Source organism: Danio aesculapii, chromosome 8, assembly GCF_903798145.1.
Source record: "Danio aesculapii chromosome 8, fDanAes4.1, whole genome shotgun sequence".
NCBI lineage: Eukaryota > Metazoa > Chordata > Actinopteri > Cypriniformes > Danionidae > Danio > Danio aesculapii.
Genome location: NC_079442.1, coordinates 35595291 through 35622486, shown reverse-complemented (window position 1 = coordinate 35622486; position 27196 = coordinate 35595291). Strand labels below are relative to the sequence as shown.

Sequence of the window (27196 nt, the reverse complement as noted above, 5' to 3'; positions counted from 1 at the left end):
GCACCGGAGGAGATTCAAAAGCCTACGATGCCTGCATGTATGAGAGAGAGAGATCTAAGCAAAAAATGAGGAAATGAAAGTCTACGTTAAGTCTTCAGAAACTAATGTGTGGCATAAAGCAGCTAAAACATTACTCCTATAATGATGTATAGTCAGCTTTGGAGTGCACTAAACTCAAGAACGTCAGCGTAAAATCAACTCGCATTCAGACATTTAAATTGTCGCTTGCGTCAAAATTACGCAACATAAATCATTTATTAATAGACCATGATGAAGCTGAAACTCACACAGGAATAACTAGTGCTCTAATAGTGCAGTTTAACGTGAGCAAGTGTTTTTACTTTAATCATTATACTCCATGAGGCAGATTTGGAGAAAAACAGCATCATTGTTTGATAAGAGACAAGCGAGGAATTACATGATTACATTACATAACATCAATCTTGTAGAATTACATGAATAATTTATATATTCTTTATAATTAGGATGTTCATTATTCAATTCAATTCAATTCTATTCAATTCAATAATCGGTAACACTTTATAATAACTACACGCTATAAATCATTTATTAAACATTAGCAAAGAGTGAATTCATTATCTGTTAAGCATTAACGCTACATTAATAAGCGTTAGTAAGCAGTTTATAACTGCAGCTACAAATGCTGTATTCTTGCCTTACAAACATATTTATAATGTGCTTAATACTTGTACTTTCATACTTTGTTAATGATTTATTTTCATTACTAAATTAAGTATCGCATTATTATTATTATTATTATTATTATTATTATAAATATTATTATTATTATTCAGGCATATATTAAGGGTTACTATGTATGTTAATAAACGCTTTATTAACTCAACTTCATCTAGTTTTGTGACCTAATCTAAAGTGAGGACTATTTATGCTTTATAAATCCCTTATAAATGACAAATAAAGGCTCAGTTAAATTCTAAACAGGAAAAATTACATTATTCATTCCTTTTCATTTAAAGATACACAAATAAAACTGTACTTCAAGTGAAAAATAAATCTTTGCAACCTTATCTAAAATAAAATAACTGTAGAGTTTCAGCATTGCATCTTATTATATTGTTAAATTATTATATTGTTGTTGTTGTTGTTTTATCCAGTTGTATGTCGTATTTTGACACTCCTGTTATTTGGCAATATTTAAACTTTACAGTAATTTCATTTTTTAGAAAAGATTGCAAAGATTATTGTTCATTTGATTCTGAGCCTTTAATTGTCATTTATAATGGATTTATAAAGCATAAATAGTCCTCACTTTAGATTAGGTCTCTTATGAATTAAATATCATCTTTAACAACTATAGTGAGACGCGATCCAGCGGTACATCCTTGATAAACTGTTCGACGTGCTATGTTCTCTAGGGTTTTGTGCTCAAAGCACCCGCTGACTGCCTCAGACGTCTGCATATACTGCAGCAAATGACAGAGTGTGAGTGTGCATATGTGTTTGTGTGTGTGTGTGTGTGTGTGTGTGTGTAGGTCACGTGATGTGCGTTTTCGGCGGTATAGCATGGAAGAAGGGCTTTTCAGAAATGCTAAGTGAAACGCCAGTGTGGACGTGGATCATTTTTGTTCTAAAACACCATTTTAAAACAGACGCATTAGTGTAAACGTGGCCTAGGTGTGTGCTTCTTGCGAGCGGATTGCTGCTGCGACAGGGTGGAGGATTGCGATGCCGACTCACCATCGTGATGTCTATTGGCCATCAACGATGAATGATGGCATCGTTTATCGACCCAACCCTACTTGAAAAGTTTCTTATAGTCAGTTAAATGTCTGTTGAAGGAGCAGTATCATCAAATATTAAGCAGACAGTCTACCAATACTCAAACGGACCATCAAAATAAGTTACCATGTTTCTTAGCTACAGATTTGTTCAAAAATTCAAAACATCCTTATGAGAACAAGTTATTAAAATCTTCTTACAGCAAACAATGTTCCTCTCCTTCAACAAACCAGTGACAGAACACAACAGAACTACAAACAGTTATGCAAAAAAATGGCACTGCTGCAACTCAATAACAGCTGCTCAGGAAACAGCTACGTGTTTGCCATCATAATCAGCCAGATGGGCACCCAAACACCTGTTCTTCGACCTGTTCGACACATGTCTGAAGTACAACAATTCCCCACACAACAGTATGTCGATTTAAGATATATTTTGTAACATCTACCTTACTGTAGTCTGTCCTCTCAATCCTACAATCTGAAACGGTCTCATAAAATCCGTTAAGCCAAACTCCAAAATGTAGATTTAGCTCTGACTGGCACTGTTGCCACATCTTTCATGACATGTTAGTGATTTTGAGTCACCGTGATGCATTTAAGTGATTCATTCATGAAGGAACTGCATTTAAAGCCTCTTTCCTGCCTGACAGAGCTCTTTTAGTGAAGCTGATAGCGATCGCCTGGAAATGGCCTGGTTGAGGGTGCGGCAGGCACAAATTCAATTTTTCCATCATCGCCATGGCAACACACACAGTCTCTCCTGTGCCACCCATGCCAGATGCCAGCCGCTCTGGTGGATGACAGTGAAGCCGCAAGAACCGACACTCGTGTACAGATATAAACCCAACATCCAGCTGTGTCTACAACAAAAAACTCAAAGCGATTCGCCAAATGTTGTGCAATGTAATGCATCACTGACAGCACTGCAAAGTTCAAAAACAGGCATCAAAGGAGGAACATGAAAAATCTGAACTAGCTGTGAAACTGGAAGCTGCATTAAATCAGAACAGTTTCTCGGTTATATAATCAGGCTGGTTGGTAGATATTTGCATCATAAGTCTACTTTTTTTGTATTGGCTTTAGCATGCTGCTAAAAACACCAAGGTCATTGTTGAACCTGCAGGGAACTCATCGATTGGTTTACCTTGAACATCACATTTGGATAAAAGCGTCTAGCAAATGTTTAAATAATTTCTAAGGGGAATGTGATGAAAAACACAAAAGAACTGTATAACTGAACATTCTGTTTTCTTTCTGTATGAAAGGAGAGGCATCTATGCTTGTCTTCTTGAGTCTAAAAGCGTTTGATCAAGCAAAATATTTTGCAGGCATCAGCCAGCATCAAATCATCAAAAGCTAATATTAAATGATTGTTGTGAACGGACTTCAAGGTTGATCTAACCCAATATAGTACCATAAAGTTTACTGTCCTCAAATTCACTTTGTTTATATTATGCTAAACTGCTTTTTGCAGTATGCCATTATTGATAAAAACAAAGCTGACAATTTTGTGAATGCATAACATTTTGCCTTCACCGTTTACCAGCAAAACATACTGAACAAACATTGGTATAAATGCTGTATAACAGGGGTTTATATTCATGGTTTAGTTTGATAAGACACAGTGGTGTCATCGTTTGGTATGTTTTTAATACAGCAAAAAGAAAGAAGTTTGATTTGATAAAAAAAATTAGTTATTAAACTAAGATCCTAAAGCATGAACAATGTTTTCTTTACATTGAACAATGATGGAGGAATAATTGACCTATCTACTGGGGTGTCTTAGCAGTAGGGCTGCACAATATATCGTTTCATCATTGATATAGTAATGTGTGCATCCGCAATAGTCACATCGCAGGATTGCTGTGCTGCTTTGAATAATAGTTGATCAGCACCACAGTTGAGAATGCATGAGATTTGTGGAGTAACTCCAAAGTTTAACCAAAACAGAGTAAAACTTTATCATTCGCATGTGTTTTACATTAATTTTAAGAGAGATTGAAGCATTCGGGCAGAAAAAAGTACATTTGTAACTTTAATGAACAATAATTCTACTTAACGATTAATACGCTGTTTGTTTAACTTTTTTTTTTTGCTCTATTGTATTTACTTTTTTTTATTGTTTATTATTTTTTATCCATGATTCATTCCCCTACAAAATCACCATAATAAGTCTAAATTCAAGATTTCTTTCCAAAATAGTGCTATTAAACAATCTGGTGAAATTGCATTCATATCGCAATACATGTTGTAGAAAAACAAAACATCGCAATGTCTGATTTTTTGAATGTCTGATATCGTGCAGCCCCACAGCAGGATATAAAACAAAAACAAAACCCCTTATAAAAACAAAAAATGTAACATTAAAGTAGTTATAAAAATGCTTTAAAATACTTTTTATAAAATTACTTTTTTAGATCCGTTAGATGGGGTGATGTCACCCGAAGTAGAAAACCCCAAGAGCACCACGAGTCACTGAGCATCTGTTACATGTGAAGCTCTAAGCACTCTGCTTTAAAAAATATGTGCCTGAAGTTAAAGAATGAGTTAAATGCAACGCTGCAGAAGTGATCTCAGGCTGAACATTTTTAGATGAGCTTTGTGATTTTCTGTGATGCAAGCAAATTAAGCATGTTCTTATGTTCTGGTAATGAATGTCTTCAATGTGGTTTTTAATGCAGTAATTAACTCATTCATGTTACTAGTAAATATATTGCAATGAGCTCATTCTGCACATTGCCTGTTACAGTATGTTGTCTGGGCCGCCTTGTTGAAAGCACTAAGAACATTGTTTCACACACTTTAGGCTCTTTAACTTAAAATGACATATTTTTCAAGTACCCATTGCAAATTATTTGGTTTACAGAAAACAGAAAACAAAAAGCCTCGCACCAAACATATCAACACAAATACGCATAGTGTTACCCCTCGACTGTATACTGTATGCACAAATAGAGACACACATACTGTAATTGTTGGTTCAGTGTTTGCTGTAGGCTAGCCTTGCTGATTTCCTCTAAACCCTCCACCTCCCCAGCTCCACCTGCCTATATGTATATTAATGGCTTTATCTGTAAATATCTATATGATTTACACCTGATCAACTCCTCATTAAGGTAAATTAGCCAAACACAGCTCTTATCCAGATGATCTGCTAAAGTTCAAACCGAGCATCAGAACAGAGAAGAAACTTGGGTGAAAGGGAAAAGTGCTTAGACAGAATTTGACTGGACTGAATTTTCTGAAAGAAGATTAAATGTAGAGTGATGTCATCAAAATCATTGATCCATTTTGGCAAAATGTGAGATTTGATTACACTGGGACTTAAAGTGACTTTGAAACGTGGCATGGTTTCTCGTGCCAGACTGGTTTTAGCAGAAACTGCTGATCTACAGGGATTTTGTCACTCAACCTTCTTTAGGGTTTACAGACAGTGGTCTGAAAAAAATATCCAATAAGCAGTAGTTCTGTGGGTGAAAATTCATTGATACCAGGGGTCAGAGGAGAATGACCAGACTGGTTCAGCTGATATAAAGGCAACAGTAACTCCAAGAATCACTTGTTACAACTATTGTCTGCAGAAGAGCTTCTCTGAACACACAACACATACAACCTTGAAGCAGATAAGCTACAGCAGCGGATATATATATATGTTGTGTGTGAGAGATCTGGCGAAAGATCGCGCTATTCACAGCTCCGTTGAAAGGTTTCTTTATTTATTTCACATATGAATACAACAGAAAGACATCAAACTTCACAAATTCATAAATAAATAAACCAATACAAAACAAACAAAAGCTATAACAATTTAGGTATATACAATATAATATAAATACATTTTATTTTAAATGAGTACACCCTATTTTAAAAATGAATGTTTTTATCCATTTCTCAGTCAATATGCGTGATATACTTAGGTGTTTTTGAACAAACCAGATTTATTAAACTGATATATTTATTAAAATAATATTTTAGTCACCAAACATCTTTAGAAATACAAAGATAAAACATTTAAATTTGTGTGAAATATTGCGAAACAAATTTAAAAATACAAACTACAAAATTGCAACAAAATTTTAATCATTTTTTGTTTCTCTTGAATTTACTCTTTTAAAAAATTTATTTAATATTTTTTCATATCATATAAATTTGGGTGTACTCATTTTGGACCGTTATCATAAGTTGTTTTGTTAGATCAGCTCCAGATTTGGCTTCAGTACTAACTAATTTAATGCATATGCACAGATATTATATTGTAAAGCTTCCTATAGAAAACATTAATTTAAATGAGAGATTTTTGAGGGGTATTCTCATATACTGTGTGTTGAGCACTGTATATACTGTATGTGCTGCAACATTCAAATAGGGTCAAAAGTTGTTGTAAATAACATGAAGGCAATGGATAAAATCAGCTTTGTATCAATAATTCAGGCTACTGGAAGGGTTGTAATGGTGTGGAGGATATTTTCTTGGCACACATTAGGTACCAATTGAGCATTGTATAAACGCCACAGTCTTAATTCAAAAATTGCCCAAACTGCAATTCATTTCAGAGTAATGAAACTACAAATCGATTTTCTTACTTTCTGGAGAGCTGGTTTTGTGCCAGGACTGAAGAAGACCAGATGATGTTACTGTCACAACACACAATTACGCAACACCTTTGCTTTATGCGTGTGTGAGAAAGTGAGGGGCTAATTAAAAAAGACAGAGCCGTGGTCTTTAGCACTGTCATCGCCGAGATCTATCTCTAATCTTATTAACTTCACCCCTATAGGGACGGACCAAGAGAAAGCACACTGTGCTGTTGCCATAGTTACCCTGCACTACTTTTTTGTCATTATTTCTAATACTGACCAGAGCGAAAGAGTACTCTATGTCCACAACCTACATCTTTCAGCTCTTGTGACTATTTCTGCTGTATATAAAAAGAACAGGAACACTATAAAACAGCCATGAAAACAATTGCTTTACAAATTTCTCAGTTTCTCAAGCTATAGTACAGCTTTGGACAACCTAAATAGAGAGAACAATTCATATTTATGGGGGTTTTGGTAAGTTTACTGTATGTAAGCAGAAATATTTTTGTGTATTACACTCTTAAAAATAGGGTGGGTTTGCAGTAGTCTGGTTTCCGTTGTTGATTTGCACAAAACCTCTCCAACACCTTTCCAATACTTTATAACTGTAGACAGAAAATAAGTTTTAATCACATTAATTAATGGAAACACTGTCAATTTGCAAATGTATTTTAAAGTCATTACAAATATCCTGACGATGGATGTTGGTAGTGTTATTTACATTGCAGCCACTGCACTGCAATTACACATGCAGTGAAATGCTTCCACAAAACCACTTGTGACCTTAAAATAGTAAAAACTAGGGCCGTGCGATTTGGGGAAAATACTTAATTACGTTTTTTTAAAGATATTGCGATTTCGATTTGATTTGCGATTTAATTTTGTAGTCAAGCTTCAGCTCAATATTGTGTATCGTAGCTTCTTACTGCTAAAATGCTGTGAGTGTTAGTTTAAAAAGGAACTGGAAAGATGTTAACTACTTCCTTTATTCAATCTTTTTAAATAAATATTCAAAAATTAAACACTAATTTTTCCTCATGAGCAAACATTAGTGAGTTATGGCGTTAGTTATCTCCTGGTGCCTTTGTGATGTTTTTTCATATGGTGTAACAGCTGCAAACAACTCTTGTACAACAAAATTGTACGATGCAGTTGCTAGCTATTGAGTGTCACTGGGAATAGTTTTAGTAGACTTTTTAGCAAGACACTCCTCATATAGCCGACTCTGGTGCTTTTTTAGGTGCTGGTTGTAATATTTCCTCGTGCTGTGGCAACAATTCTGTGACTACTCTTACAAATGACCTGGTTTTGTTCGGTGTCTGTGACTTTAAAACCAAAATATTCCCTTATTATCGACGTACTGTTTTCCCTTTAATGTGAATTTGTCTATTAATGCTTCTGAAGCGGCAGACGCCATCATCACACTTTTCTGTGGTTTCCTGTTTGTTTGTTTTTATTGTGGGCGTTCCGCATAGTTCGGATGCACAAATCTAATTGGGCAGAATGAAAAAGTGTGCTCACTCAATTGGCTAGTAACACTGTCACACACAGACAGCAGTCACACACTTGCTCTGGGTGGAGGAAATTATATAATCTACATATTTCATATATATTAGAAATATATTAGCTAAGCGCAACGTTTCATTCGCGATTCGATCCCGATTAATCGCACAGCCCTATCAACAACAATAACAAAATAAAATAATAACAATAGAATCTAAATTATGGAGAAATAGAAGTTATGCAATACAAAATAAAAGCAAATACAACATATTTAAGACTTTCGATATAGACTATGTGGCTTTAGAAACAAAGGTACAAAGTATAAAATATATAAAAGAGCTATCTGTACAAACAGTAACATGGAAGTGTTTCTGACAAAGTGCCCGGTGCATAAGAGAGGAAGGAGCGTCCTATCCAATATAAAGGAGTTATATGCATGCTACATAAGTATTAATGAAAAATAATGGCACATAAACCTGGGAGTCGCCACATATGAAGTGATTCTGGGAGGTTATAGTATGTTGTCACAGAATAACCATGGATCCAGAATTTCGGAAGAACAAATTGCTGAGTTGTGCCATGCAATAGGGCCTACTGCCTATACCGGTGTTTCTCAACTCTGGATTCTCTGTATGTTCCTGATTGCCATGTTCCTGATTGCCCCTGTGTTGACCACTGCTTGCCTGAGCATTCTCAATAAACCTGTATTTAGATCCGCACTCCTTTGCCAGCGTCCCCCTTTACATTACAGAAGACTCAGCACTGATGTGTGTGTGTGCTGTATAATAGTCCTTGTAATCAGTTCATGAGCTGCTCCCAGCTGTGAGTGTGTGTAATCTGCCGAATGAGGAAAAGGTGGAAGAACATGACTGGAAGTTGTAGCCCATATACCGGCGGATCCTTTAGCGATCTGCGTGTTTACCAGCAATCAGCCAGAATAAGATCGCTGGTGATTGTGACATTATTAGAATTTTTAGAGATATTGTTTGTTTTTATTGCTTTTTTTCTGTCATTTAATTCTCATTTGCTGCATATTTTAATCATTTGATAATGTTAATATATTTTATACATCTAAAATGCTTTGGCAGTACTGTACCAAATGCTCATGAATAGCATAAAAGTAAAAGACAGAGTGGATTTCTTTTTTTTACTTTAATCTATTGAAAAGTAACAGTTTTATAATAAATTCAAATGTTAAAAATTTAATTATGTTTTGTTTGTCGCATATACAGTAGTTAACTATTTATGTGATGTTTCAATCCGGCTACCACCGTAAGTATATTTCATCTGTATATTTCAAACCTGTGGGAAGCACTGACTTAAGTTTTGAAGATGAATGAAAGTCTCGATTGGAACAATACGAGGATGTGTAATTAATTACAGAACATACATTTTCAGAATTTGCAGCTACCCTTTTAACAAATAACATCATGCCCTGCTTTTCATCTTTTCAAGTCCAATCATAACTTGATGAGTTCCCACTGAAATCTTATTTTCCCATGAAATCTTATTTTCCACAAACGTGAGCACTTACTGTGGACACAATATGTCAGTTTAATGAGGAAAACAGTCTCGTCTGAATGACTTGAATCATAACTATGCTTTCACTCTCATCACTGCTGTCCTTAATTGCCCTGTCTTTTTTAATGACTGCACTTAACTGGTGACACCAACCATCCGAGCACACTCACGAACTTACACCCGTCATTATAAATCTGCCCTTGCTCTAGTGGATGGAGGGCGATGCTATACCCGAGGGCATAAGCAAGACTGGAACAGAGTTGACGCTGGCATTCTCCACACACAACTGAATTAGCAGAGATGTGATCACACAGCGCTACTTAGTCCAGTCAGCTGTTATCAGTCATCATCCTGACCGCATGCATACCGCTGTGCACTGAACATATTCGTTTGACCTTGTTAATCAGAGCTGGATTCCTGCCAGGTTATCTTTTACACAATCACACACTGTCATCAGTTATGTCAGTAGACAGATGACAGGGACTCAGCATTCATGATTTTTGATTATGATTATAATGAAGAGAACAGGTTTTACGAATATAAACTGTGTCAGCTCAGAAGTTATTGATTGATATTAGGTAATATAAGCATTATTGAACAGATACAAGTGTAATACAGTTTTTACAACAGTTATTTACACTAGTTTGTAAATATAAATATACAACCAGTTCAGGGATCGTAAAATTGCTAAATTCCTGGTAGCCCTCGAGCAGACACTCTTTAGTTTTTGGTAGGCAAAATATAATTTTTTTTTTATTTATTTATTTATTTTTTTTATTGAGTGAAAAGAACATAAATGACTGATATGACAGACATAGTGAAAGACTTTCCACTTTTAAATTTTTGTGACAGAACAATAAAACATTTATATATAAAAAAAATATGATAAAATGACAATAATAACAGCAACAATATTAAATAAAAAGGAGTAAATAAACTAATAATTGTAAAAAAAAAAAAATAATAATAATAAATAAATAAAAACATGATAAAAGTAGGGGGGGAAGAAAGGGGGGGGGGGTGGAGGAGGTGATGTCAATGAATTGGAAAAATACAATCAGTGGGCAAACTTATAAGCGACTGAAAGTAAGTTATGAGGGGTTGCCATTTATCGTAAAAAGATGTGTAATCGGCAGAGCGAGAGCATCTGATGTTTTCTACCTTCAGAAAGTACATGGTGTCTACAAGCCACTGTGAAACACTTGGTGGTTTAGACGACTTCCACAGAAATAAGATCCGTCGTCTAGCTAATAATGAGGTAAAGGCAAGTACCTCTAACTGTTTAAATGCTAAATATAAATTTAAGTATACATTATTTGTTGAATAAAAACAAAAACATACATTTACTAGATAAAAAAGATATAATAGCATTTGTTATAGGCTATATATTTAATTTTAAATAGTCCAAATTCTATCATTTAACTTTTTTAAGTTTCTTATTTTAATTTTTTTAATAGCCAAAAAAAGAGATGTTAAGAGAACATTATTTCAGGTTATTTTTTGCAGCTATAAAGACATTCCAATATGTTATATAATTTATTTTATAGGAGTATAAAATAAATAGAATGTTCCCTTGTGGTTATTTTTCATTATTTATAACTTACTGCTACCTGTAAAATCTGAATGATTTTAGCTCTGAGGTAGAGAAGACAAATACATATCCACCCTAACTGAAAATTTGTGTCATTGTTTACTCACTATGTTTTTGCTGCTGCTATACACACGTTAACATGATTTAAATATGAAACATATGATTCGGCCTACTACATTTAAACCTTAGCTCAGGCTATTGCTATTCTGAATCTTATGTCGTTGCGATCTCTCAATGAGTGACGAGTATTTGTGTGTTTCAGTGCCACGCATTCAATACAGAACAAGTGATTAAACTGACAGAAATACTACATTACGTTACTTGGGAGGTAGTTGATAATATTTTGGCTTTTCTCCTTTATTATCAACAAGTGGATTTATTGCTGCCGTATCAGCGGCACACCACATACATAATTATCCACTTTGTGAGAGAATGTAATAGCATTGAAATATATTTCTCCTCCCACTGGCCCACTGGGCAGCGTGTAGATAGATTTTTAGACCAGATTTTGCGAGTCCTGAACAAGTTTCTTAAAATGTCTGTTGTGTGAGGAACTACTTCAGTTATGAATTTACATCTTTGACGGTTTAAAAGCGGAGCACAAGACTCAGTTATTTACTAACTTGAATAAGTCACTTTAAAACTAGTAACTATTTCTTCATTGCATTATGGAGAGTATATCAATGTCCAAGTGATGAAATATAGAGGATCTGATGCATGTGCAGAACTATAATGGCAAATCGCAAAAATCAAAACTTTGCACTCTGACTCTATTACTCATTCAGGAATTCACCAATATAAATCTCATACAATCCCAAAGCAAATCAAATACTAATTTTCAACTATACACTGACACTGTGGTGCGACAGTAAACAGCAAGAGAGAGAAAGAGGTCAAGAGAGACTGGCCTTCATCTGTGTACTCAATCTTCATGTCAACCTTAATAAAGCATAGGTTTGCAGGGGAAAACGATTACAGTCCCTTTCAATAGAAAAAATATTACTCTTTTTTTCTATTGTCGCCATCTGATAATGGAAACATGCAATGTAAACTGATCGTCAACCACCACTGCAAACACAGACCGTGTTGCAACACAAAACCCTTTTATTAAATATTATTATTAATATGGAGTATACTTTATTGAACAACATTTAATAAACAACAATGCAAAGAAACAAATCAGTCAAAACAATTATGGCAATGCTTTTATTTAGCAATTAACTTATGTAACAATATAAAACTTTGCCCTCAGTCAAATCTATTCGCTCTTGAAATAATACTAGACAATTCAGATCAAATATTGCCATTCAACTTGCCCACAGAACCAGAAAACAAACATACATCAGAGCCACCGCTAGATTTAAGAATATATGTCCAAGGTAAGGCACACTGGATATCACATCTGTAAAATTGTCGAAAGACATTTATACAACTGTATTAGGTAATAATTAGTCATTTGAAGTCTAACCCAGTGGTCCTCAACCCCCGATGCATGAAACGGTACCGATCAGTGGATCTATTGGTACCGGGCCACACAAGAAATCAATAATTATTTAAGTTTTATTTATTATCTGAGTCTGAACGATCTTTTATTTTGAAAAATCTTTTATTTTGAGAAATGACCGCATTCTCTGGTTACATCTCAGTCACTTGAGCACCAACATTTAACCCACAACCAGCAAAATGAAGTAAGAAACAGATGTCTTAGGAAAGTTTCTTTGCGAAGGGGAAAAGGCCCAGTGAAGAAGCCATGAACTGCCAAGGAATGGATCCACAACAAATCAGGTGAATCCAGCATGTCTGTGCAAGAAGATCAACTGCCGGAGATCAGCGGATTTTGCACGCATATTGGGAGGGACGTATGCAAGCGGCGTGATATGTAAGCTTTCAGGTGCACCCAGTTGAAAACATCTTCAGAGTGTCATGAGAGTACCTTGAGTCAAGTGACAAGAACTGACCAATCAGCTTCATATATTGTACACTGAAAAAAACTGTTGCATGCAAAACTGTTGCAAACAATTTATTTGTGTTGAATTTAAACAAACAAATTAAATTGAGCAATGTTCAACTTAATTTTATTTGTTTAAATTCAGCCCAAATAAATTGTTTACAACCACTTAATATAAAAAAATTTAGTAAATCCAAGGAATCATCTTTGAATATTTTTTTTCAATGTATGGAATATATACATTTCAGTAGACTAGTTATCTCAGACAAACACTCAGGGGTTAAAGTAAAAAATAATCCTCAGCTGAACTTTTTTTTCGGTGGGTGGGGGGGGGGGGGGGGGGGGGGGTTTGGAGAAAAACTCCACAGAAGGACTTACTTCAAATATTGACGATAATAACAAAAATAAAGTAACAAGAGCTTAAAGTGCTTAATTAACAAGTACTCAAAGTGCTAAAGAACTGAACTGCTAAACTGAAGATTAGAAGTGAAATCAAGGCCATCATCACTTATTCTTTCTTTTTTTCTGGGTTGTAATCAAAGTCCTACAAACTCTTTCTTTTTTAAAACATTTGGACCAGAAGATGGAGCTGGTACAGTGGAGGAGGCCAAGGGTCTGCTGTTTGTCCAATCATGTTTTTTTCTTCCGTCAAATAACAATATCAAATCGATCGCTCCACAGAAAATATGCATTTAATTAATGCTGCGCTGTTATTATTATTTCACAAAACCTCTGTCAATATTTTTAATAAAAGTCATTAGATTAAACATTATGTCTTACAATTATGACTTATTTCCTCTATCTCGCTCGCGGTTCATGTTTGCGTGCGCTGCGTGTGATGAAAGAAAATAACAATGAACCTCAAGGCTCATATGTTGACTTTTTGTATAACAATTTTGTTGTTTACATATGATATTGCATTCATTTGCATACATGTCTTATAAGCTGTAAAATGAAAACTTCAGTTTGGTGCGGAGTTATAATTATATGAAAATCAAGAAAATCTTTGGATTTGTTTGATTCGTAGATTAAGCAGGGTATTTTAAAAACTGCTATTATATGAGAACTATTAATAACTGTAATTTTCCAAATGGAAAAAAGGTTGGTTTGTTGGTTGTACACTAAATTGTACACTAAACTTCGTTCTTGCCTAAAAATTCTTACAAATATATTTAGGGACACAATAAGAGAAGTATTTTGCCCATTGATTTCAGTACTCTGTTTTGAAACTAGAGTGAGGAATGTTGCAGAGTGATACAAATTGTGAGGTTGCATAGAATATTTCAAGGCTCAAAATACCTCTCAGCCAATCAGATTACAGCCAAAATGAACAGTCACATGAAAAGTACTAATGTTTTAAATAATGGTCAGTTTCTTACACAAACAGAACTTTGCTTCATTAAACCTCAAAGTATCATTAGAAGCCACGGGGGATAATTTTGTAATGCCTATTTTTTTTTTTTTTTTTTGCACTCTCAAAGTGCTGGTTGCCATTGCATTTTCTGAATTACCAAAGACACCATATTAGCTTTATTTATTTATGTACTACATCATCTACTGAGTTTAAGTATATTAACAGTAACATTAACATCAACAACACAACCTTCCAGCACACTTGTGAATGCTTCACTTGATGAAATACGAGACAAATGAGGCATTAATGGAAGGCTAAGTTAAAAAGAATTGATGCAGCTCCAGCGAGACAGCAGGTATTCATGGCAGTGATCCAAATCTCTGACCTTAAATTGAACAATGGCTTTGGAGCCAGAAAGTCTACACTGGATTGCATTGAATATCTGCTACTGACCATAAAAACGTGAGTTAGGGAATAATCAAACTTCATCTGCACATCACAAACCCATCTCACGTCCGTATACATACAACAGCATGAAAAGAGGACAGGATTAAATTGCATTTGCAGCTAACAATATTATCTAAATCTAGTTGATTGCTTTCTCTTCATCAGCTGACACATTCTGAATCCAAAATGAGTGTGTGCACCAAAACCCAGACATTATTCGGGCAAATCCTGTTTGTAATATAGGCTAACTTTCTCATTTTGGTTTACATTCATTCATTCATTCATTCATTCATTCATTATCCTTCGGCTTAGTAGTCCCTTTATTTATTAGGGGTCTTCACAGCGGAATGAACCACCAAATATTCCAGCATATGTTTTACACAGCAGATACCCTTCCAACTGCAAACCACTACTGGGAGACCCCCATACACATTCTCACATTCACACACATACACTACAGCCAATTTAGCTTATTCAATTCACCTATAGCACATGTCTTTGGATTGTGGGGGAAACCAGAGCACCTGGAGGAAACCCTTGTGAACACGGAGAGAACATGCAAACTTCACACAGAAACGCCAACTGACCCAGCCGGGGTTTGAACCAGTGACCTTCTTGCTGTGAGATGACAGTGCTAACCACTGGGCCACCGTTCCACCTTTGGTTTACATATCCACTGTAAAAATATGTTAATTACATTATGATTTATAGGTTTTTTTACATTTATTTATTTATGATTGATCTCTGCTTCATCTATTTTGTGTCAGAAGACAGATGAAAGGGATTCAGCATTCATGATTACTGATTATGATTATAAAGAGAACATGTTTAACTGTGTCAGCTCAATGGAGATTGATTGATATTAGGTAATATAGAACCATATTGAATAGATACAAGTGTAATACAGTTTTTACAACAGTTATTTACACAAGTTTGTAAATATAAATAAACAACCATGGTTCCATGAAATTAAAATAATGTTTTTTAGATGTTAGCATAAGTATTATCTGTTTTTAGAATATCTATAAGCTAGTGTGCCCCAAAACAGTGACAAAACTCGCATGTAGAACATATAAATCTGATATAAACATGTAAAGCTTGTAGTTTGTCACTTCTGCCCAAATAGACCAACAGTTTTATTCATGTCACCTCACGCTAAAGTTTCTCTTCACATCATAAATTGCTCTTTACCGTGCCACCTTTGGAAATATTTGGACAATTATGCGAATATATTAAATCGTTCAAACAAAAATACACAAAGAGAGACTTTCACTTTCACTTCACGCATAGTTTGTGAATGAACAGACTTATGTGTACTAGTTGCAGAAGCGATCATGAGGCTTTTTTTGCGCCGAGTTTGAAGTAATCAATCAGAGAATAGGAGAAAGTGCATTACTTCGATCATTTTTATATAACATAATAATAAAATAATAAAATTATAGTTTAATATTGAGAGTTAATTTTAGCTATCTTGCAGCCCAACTGCAGGATTGCAGATACATAAATATAAATAAACAGTTTCTTAAAGGTCCCATGAAATTAAAATAGATAGTAATAATAAAAACATTTTGGATGTTAGTATTAGTATTATCCATATAGGATATCTATAAGCTAGTGTGCTCCAAAACAGTGACAAAATTCACATTTAGTCTGTCAGTTCCACCCAAATGGACCACCGGTTTTTCATGTCACCTCACACTTCAGTTTTTTTCATAACATCATAACCAATCAAATACTCTCTACCGTGCCGCCTTTGGTTTACATATACACTGTAAAAAAATATGTTAATTACTTTATGATTTATATATATTTTTGTTTATGTTGATTGATCATTTTAGATGTTGGAAGTTTCATGGCACAGTTTAACAGTACTTTTAAACATTATTTTGGGTAAAAAATAATATAGAAATAAATCTGAAAATAAACAGAAATGTTTTGTCCGCTCAGCTTTTACCTGTTTTTATAACATAATTTAAATGGAAAACCAAATAAATCATGATAAATAGTTTCAAACTAACAAATGTCTCATTTGAGTCTATTCATTAACTAGTGTAGATCATTGGGCTGAAAACTTTTCAAAAGTTTAGTGGTTTAAAATGATCTGATCTCAAAACAGAAGCAATTGTACTGAATGTCGCAATTTCACATGCTTAAGTAATATTTGCTCAATATTAGAATAACTTTAATGCATAAAATGAATCCGCAAACCACTATAACTTTCTGATGTTATCAAAAATCCAACCAGTTTATCTCATTTCAAATATTTAAACATATTTTACTCTACAAAAAGAACAAAAACAACAGCAGATTTTCATTTTTATGTTGTTCAGCATCATCTTGCATCATCTAGAGCCTATACAGAGCTTTCACAAACATTACAGACTAATCCATTCTGAGCTTTCATTTCAATTAGGCTGAAAAGCAGATCACAGACTTTTGAATCAGAGCAACAGAAAACGTCCAAAAAAAAGACGTTAATCTGAAATCATTTGCATTGATGTCCCTCACCCCCGCTAAGACAAGCGCTGATTCCTCCTGCGACATTCGGAGCGCAAACCAGTGTGGCTTCAGCCCACATTCTTCCTCCTCCACCTCCACCTCCAGTCAGAGGAAACACCACCAGCGAACACAGCGGCGCCACAGGCAAAGCTACACCGTGAGAGTCCTGGATAGACACGGAAAAAGCTGCCATGCCCCCAGAAAAGCTCCCGGCTTCAGGTTGTATGTCCTCTGTAAGGCTCTTTGTCTGGAGAGCATGTATAGGAGCAGTGGCAGGACCAGTTCAAATGGGTTTGACTCACTACTTCCACACATTGTTGCTTGTGCTGGCAGGAAGATGATAAAGGGGGCTTTCCTTCGCAACGCTGAGGGTGTGGAGGATCAAAGCAGGCGGTGGGATTTGAGCTGGATGAACGGCTGGGACTGAAGGACACTGCTGGAGCGCAGCAGGAGAACAACATTTCAGAGCTCTCCATACAAGGGACACTTATATTCAGACACAGAGACCTGAATATGAACACTGAAAACACTGACTCTTCTGTTTCTTTGACACTTCAGACTCACTCTTTCTTCACAAACGCTTTAGTGTAGCAGTATTGTCATTTTTTATGTCTGTAAATAATGAAACGACTTTATAACACAGTAAATTATAAATGAAATGCAACTTTTCATCAATCATAATTTCCATTGATTTATATTTTACATCCCACTATTTAAACTATTTGGTTTTCTGAAGACAAACCTCATTAAATATATTCGTCTTTATTACTATTTTCTACAAACAATGCAGAGTCAGTTATTAACTAAATGTGGCAACAGTTACACCCACTAATTACAACTTCCTGAGCAGAAGATTGGGAGCCGAGATGATCTTTACATGACATTTTCTGCCTTCGAGTACAACAATCTAAATGGGTCACAACATGGAAAACAGGATTTTCCTTGCTCTTGAAAGACAAATACACACAGTTGTGTAGCTCCAACCAGACTGCTTTGTCAACTTACTGTAACTGCTATGCAATTTCACATACAAACAGTTTAGCCAAACAAGAATTAAATTGGTTGCTACTGTACCTTTAAAATTTGTGAGAGTAATAATTAAAAGCACAATGAGTACTTTTTACCACTAGAGGGTGCTTGTTTACAACAAACAAAAGCATAGTCTGATGATGTCGTGACTGAGGCCCTGTCCACCCGAACATGGGTATTTTCAAAAAAACACTCTTTTTACTATGTAGTTTTGCTGTTTGTCCACATGAAAACGGAGTGTCAGGTGATTGAAACCAAAACTTTCTGAAAACTCTGGTAAGGGTGAAGATTTTCCGAAACCAGTTTTTGCTTGTGACGTCAGCTTGTGCGCCGTTTTCTCTTTTGTGATTGGCAAACATGACTTGGTTCACACCAAATGTGGAAGTCGTGAATTAGAGCTTAGATCGGTCCCAAAAAAATGAAACCCGACCTTGTGTCCGAGCCTGAACCGGTCTGATACATTCTGTAATTATGAACCCAAACCTGATTTAAACTAGGCTATTTTTTTACGTAGGCCGTTATAACAGAGGTTCTCAACTGCAATTCTAAGTTGTTGGAACTAGAGAAATTAGTTTCGATTTATCTTAATGAATAATGTAACAATGACGAAGCATGTAAACCGCATTGTTTGTTTATTCAGAATGAATCGTAACAAAAGAGGACATTGAAGGCTGACTATCATTCTTTTTTTCTGCCGTGGCAAGCCTGCTTCTTGACATGTGTCTGTTCATCCTGGAAGTCCCCGTTTTTTATGCCTCTTGCACACCGAACGCATAAGCAGCGCATGTTTTTTTCGCCATCCATGTTAACGGATAAATATTAGAGCTCTCATGCAGCACACAGAAGCAGCAGGTCAGTGTAAATCATGAGCAGAGATGAAGCAGCATTTCCACCATCATTTCAGCACTGGGTCTATTTTTGCAGCTGCTCAATTAAAGTGACCGTGCATCGATACTTAACAAAAAGCACATTGAATGACAGTAAAAATGAAAAATTTTACCCAATAAATGCATCGATGAGATCCACTGATTTTTCTGCACTGTTTCTGCTCTATATACGCATTGTGCGCGCGCTGCTTCAGCTCTGCTTGTGCGTGCGGAGTGAATATGTGCCAGTGGAAGAGATGCTGTTGCAGGAGCTAGAGTGTTGCGGTGTATGACATGCATTGGCAATTGAGCAACTTTGTAGACCCACACACGTGCTGCTTAGGCCAACTTTGCTAAAATGTTTGTATCATATTTCTAAATATGGCACAGCTTTCCACCCAATTAGACTAATTAAATAATGACTGAAAAAAAAAACACACACACAAATGCTTGATCACGGCCTGGTTGGAACGAGTTGGTGTCAACTCAGCATAATAGTGTCATTATCGCCCCCTTTTGGTTTGGCATGTCCATAACATGCATCAAAGGGTGTTTTTGCATTTTTATGTGGAGATATTTTAAAAAAACGAAAGCTTAAACTATTTATATAAATACCCATATGCAGTACGTGCGGACACGGCCTGAGTGTCGTATCATAGGAGTTGTCATTTTTAATACATCCTATGGGACTCTGAAATTATGCAGAAATTATGCTCAACCAGTGTTTCTCAACCATGATCCTGGAGGCCCACCAACACTGAGTTTGAATGTCTTCTTTGTCTGTCACACCCATTACAGGTCATTCAGTTTCTGCTGATGAGCCGATAATCTGAATCAGGTGTGTTTGGTTATGGAGACAATGGCCGTTTCTCAATATGCATTCTTCAGTGATCTTGTGTCCTCGTGTTCTCATAATTATCAACTGCCAAAGTTCAGTTCCAAAACTCAAGACCGCAAGAATGGAGGATGTGTGAAAGTTCCCAGATGTGTTCTTGATATCGAGGACGCACCGATGCAGACCTAAGTTCAAAACTCGCTTGAGAAGTCATTAGAAAGTCATTGCGACTGGAGGTGGGAAGCACAGCATTTTACACAGATTTAATATTAAAGTTCAGAGATATAACTGATTTATCTCAGGAGTTTTCCTAAATGAAACTGTGAAAGTAAATATAACAATGAAAATAAAAAGGCGTAAACCCATTAAGGACGTTTATTTGCTGAAATTCGTATTAAGATCTGTTTTATTTATATTGGGCAACATATATTTGTAAAGTATTTATGCATAGTATATATTGTAAAAAGGGGAAAAACAATAAATCGCATGAATGCTGTAATGTTTCAATAAATTCCTGTCAAAAACGCGTGAAAGTCATGTGACCATCGGGAAGAATGCAGCATCTCATTTCTCACAGAACACGTTCTCTGTTCTCGCGCTCTTCAAAGGTCGTTATTCCGAGGTCACCTGGCAAGACTGGTCTCCACAAAAACGCAAGTATGGAAACCGGTATGGAAATGTGCAGAGCCGGTAGTCCACCAGGAACGTGGTTGAGAAACACTGAACTAAAGTATTCAAAACATATTATTATGGCAGCTTGAAGCAGAGTTTGCATTAGCATGGTGACACAGGACACGGTCCATGTCACTAAAGTTAAAATTGCTCATTGATTAGGATTTTTAAAGGTCTACATAAAATATCTAACATTGTTCTAGTGCAGGGATGGGCAAATTCGATCCTGGAGGGCCGGTGTCCCTGCATAGTTTTGCACCAACCCTAATCAAACACACCTGCTTGTAGCTTTCTAGTGATCTTGAAGACACTAATTAGGGTGTTCAGGTGTGTTTGATTAGTGTTGGAGCAAAGGTCTGCAGGGACACCAGCCCTCGAGGATCGAGTTTGCCCATGCCTGTTCTAGTGGTTTTTGGATATATCAATGAAAAAATAAGTACATACTGTGATTTAATAGGATTTAGAACGAAACAAAATTGCAAAAGTGTGGTGTGTGATGTACACTTCAAATTCAACACTTTAGCATATAATGAGGACAATAAAATGACAATGAACATGTTAGCGGAGGCCCACCGAGAGGACATGCTAATTTCAGCAGCAGACATTAGCGTAATGTGTTAATCGGCAGGGAGGAGCTTCATAAAGCCCTGCAAGGCAAATAACGGCACTGTGAATAGGCAGCTTTGAAGTTTCTACTTAATTTAAAAGGAAGCTAATTTATCAGCCGTGTCGTAATCCAAAAGATTAGACCAAATTTGATTACTTTGGGAGTTAGGTCACAAGACTCCTATTCACCCCGAACACACACACAAAGACACCTCGGATTCCTGTGGGGAGCTGTGTGTATGCGATCATATTGTTTTAACGCTGTTTTGAAGTCTCCAACAGTGTCGCAGCAATCAGATCACAACACATTTTCGCTCATATACTTCCTTCTTGACTGCTGCCACATTTGGCTGTGATGTAACCCCTCTGATCTACTCTTGCGTGGGATGGGAGTGTATCTGTACATTTCATACGGAGTGTGTGGGATTAGCTGGACTCGAGCCAAGCACACACACACACACCAGACAATCAGTGAGTCAATCCTTAAAGAACATTGTGACAACTGGCACCTACACAACATATTTGAATAAACATAATACTGTGAATTTAACTCTGTGAGCAAGCGACGCGTTCAAACAAAAACAGAAAGACACCAAAAGAGGTCTAAAAGTTAAGAGTTAAAGTGCCCAAATTATACTTTCTAATTTATTACCTTTCATACAATGTGTAAAATAGCTGTTTGTGAAAGTGAAAAGGTCTGCAAAGTTTCACAGATTAAAGTGCTAAAGAGCTATTTTTAACTGCTGAAAAGAGTTGTCAGTAATTCCACTCTTTAAAACAGATCTATATAATGCCTGTCTGGTCTTCATAGGTTGTTTGCGCACAATGTCTATTTTGACCATCAAACATTGTAACTGTGTAATCGAATTTGAGATTAGAAGAGTACAGTACATTTACCTTTAGTCATTTAGCAGATGCCTTTGTCCAAAGAGACTTACAATTGAGGAGGCATTCAGCAATTCAACTAGAAGAGGCAATACACACAACAAGTGCTTATTATTCAAAGGAACTGTTAGTGATCAGAGAATTAAGCGCTGGAGTAAGGAGGGGGGAGTGTTTATATATAAATATATATATATAAATATATAAATATATATATATAAATATATAAATATATAAATATAAATATATATATATATCTATATATTTATATATATATATTTATATATATATATATATATATATATATATATATATATATATATATATATAAAGATAAGAGTGTTTCTACAGGTGGTTTATGAAGCCCACTCAACTGTGTGAAAAACACTTTAAAAATGATTGTGTGCGATAAACAATCATATAAGTAAAAAAAATAAATAATAAAAAATTAGATAACCATGTGACATTAATTGTATGTGTGAAATTTGTATCAACGTTTATGTCCACTAAGAAGAACAGAGATGCCACTTGCTGTCATGTCCGTTTCGAACATTAAAAGGCAAATCCTCTGCAAAAAAGGAGCACCCGCATGAACAAATGGAAGGACAGCGTAAAGCCTGGTTTATACGTCTGCTTAGAGTGATCGGCATGACCCATGGCGCCTGCCTTGAGCGTAGTCGTGCATTTATACTTTGGCCTGCTGTTTGTGTTGCTCTGCAAAAACACTTCTAAAACGCTAGCTGGCAGGAGGTTTTATGTTTCTCTGTGTTGAGTTTCTTCGCTGGTGTTTTGTTTTTTCTGAATGCTACCTTAATGTAGAAGTAGCTCAAACTCGCGCATTCATAGGCGGGAACTGACAGACATGCAACAACTTTAATCATAAGGTAAACACAAAACAAAACTTTCCATCTGGAGCTCCTTCACGTGACTCGACACTTGTAAACACTCGTTCCAACAGGTCCGCATGGCTCTCGGACCCACCCACCTTTGTCAGTGCTACCAAGTTGACCAATCACAGAGCTTGTGCTACGCGTCATTGCGACGTATAGTTACATTTTTTGAGAGGTGTGCATAAGCGTTGACAACAGCAATAGCAAGCAAATGCTGCGTCGGAGAATACGCACGTGCTTGAATAAGTATAAATCAGCCTTAAGGAAGGCTTTGGGGGATGCTGGGGAACCATATTTGAATCAAAAGGTGAACAAAAACCAAGGAAAAATCCACCGAAAGAGATGAGTGGAAGAACCGTATATGTGATGTAATCTCTAGCTCCCGCTTTCTCTGAATGCGCCGAGGAGTGATAAACAGCACAAAAACAGTTAACCTTTTAAAATAACCCACATACCATAATTAACAAAACTGTATCAATGCATATTTCCCGCCAGTCCTGTGTAAACTACGGCAAGCAGAGTTTATTTGTTTATATATTTACTAATATTGTGAGATGGCGGATCACAAGAACAGTTTAAAGTAACAAATACACAGGTGCACTGACTGCGCCACCGTAACTGTGTATATTTCTATAAAAACAACAATATTAAGCTGTGATGTATGTCTACATTTATGTATTTATTATTGTATTTATTTATTTATTGTTTATTATTAATAATTGAATGTTGCCTGTACTGTAAGGTCTATGTATTGTAAATTGTTCATACTGTATTTTCTGTTTTTAAATAATAATAATAATAATAATAATAATAAACTTGAAAGAAATGCTTAGTATTAACCTGAACTTTCTGTTACTGTATTAAAACTAAGATAAAGGAATCAGATCTTTAGTGGTTTAAAGTGATATATGAATTGGAGTTATACTGTTATTCCACACTAACTGGACAAACCATTCTTCCACATTTGAGAAATATAAATCACAACAACTTTACATTTTAATACTGACACTGAAAAATTGTCCTTAGAATTGAGAAGCTTTTGTTTTCTATCTTCAAATAAAATAAAAATATATAGTATAATGTTCACAATCCAAATCAAAAAACACTTATTACTCAAATTTTTTTAATATGGACTTATATGGATCTTTGTCTCAAGGCCTCAAATGCACAATGTTTTCTTTAAAAGATATGGAGTGATTGTAAGAAAGTAGATGATGTAAATGTGCAAAAATTGGTGCAAATGTTGGTTAAAGAATTAAAGAGAAATGAAAGATTGTGTTTTCTACAGGTGGTTTGTCAAGCCCATTCACCTGTGTGAGGTAGTAAAAATCATTGGCATTATTACGGATTATGTTACTATATTTATAAGCGCCAAGGAAGCTTATATTAAAATATCTAATTTGTGACACAATGAAAGCTGTTGACCAATCACAATAGACTGGGCCATCTGACCAATCAGAGCAGAGTAGGCTCTCAGGAAGGTGGGATATAGAGAGACAAGTCACTTGAAACAACCATTTAGGACATCATGAGCAAATCAAGAGCTGATGCTTAAAATTAAAAGTATTCAGTGAAAACTTTTATAGCAGATTACATAAACAGTCTTAAGGTTTTTCGTACATGTTTTTTTCGTATTCATATGTGAAAAATTCGTCACGTAAACAAACCTTGCACACGGAGTCTGATGCGTATAAATTAATACATTATCAAAAAACGCAAAACAATTTAAGCAGTGACACTTTGTTCTCCTCTCTTCTCCGAAGTAGAAAAAGAAAGAGGAATATTCTACCTATGGTGTTCATCTAATACAAGAAGGAAAGTTCAGCTCATTATCAAACAGCTACGCTATAATTATTTCAGGTTATAGAGTTTATTTCAGGAAATCAGTGGAATTTAGATGCATTGCTTGTGATGCTTCATACATTCACCTACGTAAAGAAATCCTGAACAGAGACTTGCAGTAGCCTACCTATAAACATTATAATGGATGGCGGCCGCGTTGACGTGTCGAAGCAACAGAACGAAAGCGGACCATGCTTTCTATTATAATGTGCGCAGTAGGCTGCGTCAAATGTATGGACACACACACACCAAACGGCAACAGGGCAGATGTGCACCAGTCACTAAATCCAGTCACAGGTTTCTCAGGTCCGCCACATTCTGTCTTTATTTTATGCACTGTGCTTGTCATAAACTTATCTGTAGCTCAAATGCAGCATTCTGTATTTAGCTTTTCGCTTGTACGGTGGCTTTGAATTGTCGAAACACCTCTCAGAGCACTTTTTCGGATGCGAAAAACAAAGGAAACATAATAAATAAATCAAACCCAGTTAAATTTTTTTTTATGATGGACGAAAGTTTCGGAGACAGTGTGTCAATACGATTCACACAACGTGAGGTCGAAAAAATTTTTTAACATGCAAAAATTACGGTCGAAAATGTCGGATTCAGTGTGCAATAACCTTTACTGTTGCACAGAAAACAACATAATACAAATTATTGATGCCTCCACTTGCACTCAAAAATATTTGTACATTTTTGTCCAATCAAATGGTGTGGACTTGCTGCTGATAAGCAACACCAAGAAGCAAATAACTAACATATCCCTCCCAAACTTCCTGTTTCAACAGGAAATGTCCATGGAGGGAAGAAAGCTGTGCCTCTGAAGCAATTTCATGGGTCATTTAGTCTCAGGCTGGCTGACACGTCTACTGAATCATACAGTAGAAATAAACTCCACCGCCGAAATGAATCACCGTTTCTGAGCTATTTAGGGTCAAAATGTGTCTACGAAGCCTCAAGCAAACACACACACACAGTACAACAATGATCTTATAGTTCTATCCCTCATATCACCTTCCATCCTTTACCCCTGTCATTCTCTGAAATTTCATCTTCCATCCTATTCTTTCCCTTAAACTTCTTTGAACTTGTATGACGCATTATGAAGTTACGAAATCTCTTGTTTTGTGTCTTGTGCCTCATACCAGCCCTGAGTTCTTGATTTCCAGGCTACAGACAAACTTCATACCCGAATGGCTTATATTTCACTGAACATTTTTAGGAGACACTTTTTTTAAGTCCACAAATGTTGTGTCAATAGAAAAGCCTACATAATTTGACATCAGAGTGGCATCCGTAGCTTCAAGCTCATCAGAGTTATCTGGGATGAAAAGGCAGGGCTTGCGGGTGACTCTTTGATTTTTTCTTAGACGCCAAATTTTTTGTTCTTTTAAAAAATCTTATATTCCCTTACGTATGAACTGAGCATGTATTCTTCATCAATAATGAGATTTTAGCTCCTCGGGATGTTTTTTAAAACTTTGAAAACAGCCCATTCAGAGCTTCAAAGCTTTATGAAGTCCCGCCAAAAAAGAGTCTCTTGTGTTGTCACTGTTTTGATGACCCTGAGAGCAGTAGCGTGCCTGAGGCCATACATGCATGTGTCTGTGTGCGTGTTGTGTGTGCGCGCACTGCATTAGTACAAGTCAAGTATTACATAACTAGTGAGCTTCACAGTGTAAGGCAGTTTTAAGTAATTAAGGGTGAAGCAAACAAAAAGCACAAACAACAGTCCCATGAGACTCCGCTACTGTGCGTACACATGTGATAGAGTCTTTGAAATGTTAAACATACAGTACGATTAGAAAAAATAAATAACCAAAACAAATCTGGCACAATTGCTCATCCGAAAATATTTATGTATTTGCCACGACATACACTGTGCAACAGTGAGACAACAAAGTTGAGGATCCAAGTGCAGTTTATAAACAAGAGTAGTCCGACAGGCAACGGTCAAAACAGGGGCAAACAGAAGCTAGGGATGGCTGACGTGAAACAAATTTTTCAACACAGTGTCGAGATCCCGAAGCGCAAGTGTTTCCAAACACTGCACCAAAGTATGATCCGAAACACCAGGTTACGTGACTAAGACGATTCAAAACACCCAGGTCACTTGAATAAAGTATTTCGAAACACCAGGTCACGTGACTAAGGTGATTTAAAACATCGGACATTTCAGAAGCGTTCCGACACCTGGCAAATCTGTGTTTGACTGACAGGGTTGGAAAAAATCTCATGTGTCTAGTGGACTGTGCATGTGCACAAAGTTACTGTGCTGTAAATGGCATGAGTTTGAATCCCGACTTGTACAAATACTCTGAAATTATGACTTGATGATTTTAATAATGTTACTTTTTTATGACTGAAA

At 36.0% G+C, this 27196-nt stretch overlaps 1 protein-coding gene across 2 annotated transcripts in view; it reads right to left on the bottom strand.

Moving 5' to 3' along the window:
• Positions 1-27196, bottom strand: part of prkcz (protein kinase C, zeta) — a 206199-nt gene that overhangs the window by 89414 nt on the left and 89589 nt on the right. The window lies entirely within an intron of this gene.